Source organism: Echinops telfairi, unplaced genomic scaffold (assembly GCF_000313985.2).
Source record: "Echinops telfairi isolate 266 unplaced genomic scaffold, ASM31398v2 ScPeMD7_7457;HRSCAF=8495, whole genome shotgun sequence".
In the NCBI taxonomy this organism is placed as follows: Eukaryota; Metazoa; Chordata; class Mammalia; order Afrosoricida; family Tenrecidae; genus Echinops; species Echinops telfairi.
Window position 1 is genome coordinate 16833782 of NW_022111357.1, and position 2217 is coordinate 16835998.

The following is a 2217-nucleotide window of genomic DNA, read 5'->3' on the forward strand; positions in this document are numbered from 1 at the left end:
GTAAAAAAATGGCCAACATCATTAGTTATCAAGGAAATGTAAATCAAAACCACAGTGAGATACCACTTAACAGCCACTCAAAACCAAACTCACCACCACGGAGTAGATTCTGACTCATAGCAAGCCTGTAGGACAGAATAGAACTGCCCCATGAATTTCTGAGATTGTAAGTCTTTACCAGAGCAGACAGCCTTATCTTTCTCCCACAGAGAGGCTGGCGGGTTTGAACTGCTGACCTTGTGGTTAGTAGCCCACTGTGTAACCCACTATGCATGCCACCAGGCCTCCTCGCATGTCCACTGTTACCTATCATAGAAAAAGACAGGTAAGAATATTCATTGCTAGTGAGAAGTAAAATGGTACAGTTGATTTGGAAAATAGTTTGATGCTTCTCTAGAAGTCAAAAATTGAATGACCCTGTTGTTGTGAGGTACCCTTGAGTGAGTTCCGATTAAAAATGACTTTGGACAGCAGCACGAACCCCTCCTGGCCCCGTGTCATTATCACAATAGTTATTCTTTTTGAGCCCATTGGAGTAGCCGCTGTGTCAGTCTGGCCTGTTGAGAGCTTCTTGTTCACTGACCTCTGCTTTACTAAGCATGGGCTCCTCTCCAGGGACTTTCCCCTTTGGATAACATCGTCTAAGCATAAGGTGACCAGATTTTAACATTGGTAAAGCAGGACACCATGGATAAAATTCATGTCCTGGCGAAATAGCCACATGGTAGCTGAAAATCGTAAACCCTAGCTTGTCGTGCATTCTTTCCAAAAATCGGGACCTTTTTAAAATGCCGCGGGATACGGGAAAAATTGTTAAAAATCGGGACTGTCCCGCCAAAAGCGGGATGTCTGGTCACCTTATCTAAGCACCTACGAGGAAGGCTGGCCATCCTCCCTTCTAAGGAGCATGTTTGCTGTATTTTTTCCCAAGACAAGACTGACTTGTTCATTCTATGGTATATGCAGTATTCATTAACAACATTATGATTCAAAGGCATCAATTCTAATTTGGTCTTCCTTATTCACTGTCCAGCTTTTGCATGCATATGAGAATACTGCAGCATGGGTGGGGCACACCTTACCCCTCAAAGTGACATCTTTGCTGTGTAACTAAGCAGTCTTTTACAAAAGATTTGTGCAATGCAATACACCATTTGATTTCTTGGTTGCTCCATCCGGGAGCGTTGAGATTCAAGTAAAATGAAGGTCTTGACCACTTCAAACTTCTCTTTATTTGTCATGACGCTGCTGATTAGTCCAGGTGTGAGGATTTTTGTTTTTTTTTCTTTTTTTTCCAGCAGCTTTATTGGCACTTCATCCACATGTCATACAATTCAAGAGTTCAGTCATATCAAGAAAAGTTGTACAATCATCACTACAGTCAATTCTAGAACAGTTTCTCCTTCCTTGTACTCATTGTTATTCATATAATTTTTTTTCATGGTAAAGACTGCTTTATTGGTGGCAGTTAGTACAAGTCAATAAATATTGATCTCCAAAGAAGAGTTGTTATTTATTTACTGATCCATAGAGCACTGAGTTAAACAGAACCAACTGCTGGAAGGATAAACTAAAGTCAATCCTGCTTCTTGGGAAATGAAGAAGCCATAGGCAGTCGATATATGGCATGGTCGATATATGGCATGGTCGCTCTATACAGTACGGTCCACCCTTTAGATGCACCGGAATCCCATTGTTCTCCTGAAATAGCTTCTGTTTCTCTGAAACTTTATTTTCAAACTGTCTGCGTGAAGCAGTACTTATGGTCCTTTGGGCAATTTGATGCAGAGCTTGTAGATTGCACAGCATCTCGTCTCTGTTCCTAGCGACCAAACGTGACAACTGAAGTTCCAGATAATATTTTTTAAATTGTGGCAACAATATACACAACAAAACATTCTCCAATTCCATAACTTCTAACATGTATACTTCAGTGCCATTGATTATACTCTTTATGTTGTACAACCTTGATTGGTATCCTTTTCCAAATTATTCCTCCACCATAAGCAGAAACTCAATGCCCCTAAGCAAGAATCCTTCCCCCTTCACCCATGGTGACCATTGGTCAAGTTTGGTTTCTTTTTCTTTTTAATAGCTTTCTTGATATAATGTTCACGTATTTCCATAGCTAAATCCCTTTTGAAAGAGTTACGTATATATCATCACAATCAGATCTAGTGCTTCTTTCCCCTCCCCCATTCACTGCTGGCTCACTTC

General features: G+C 40.7%; 1 pseudogene; it reads right to left on the reverse strand.

Moving 5' to 3' along the window:
• Positions 1–1576: 1576 nt before the first annotated feature.
• Positions 1577–1809, reverse strand: LOC115872756 (annotated as a pseudogene).
• Positions 1810–2217: the final 408 nt, after the last annotated feature.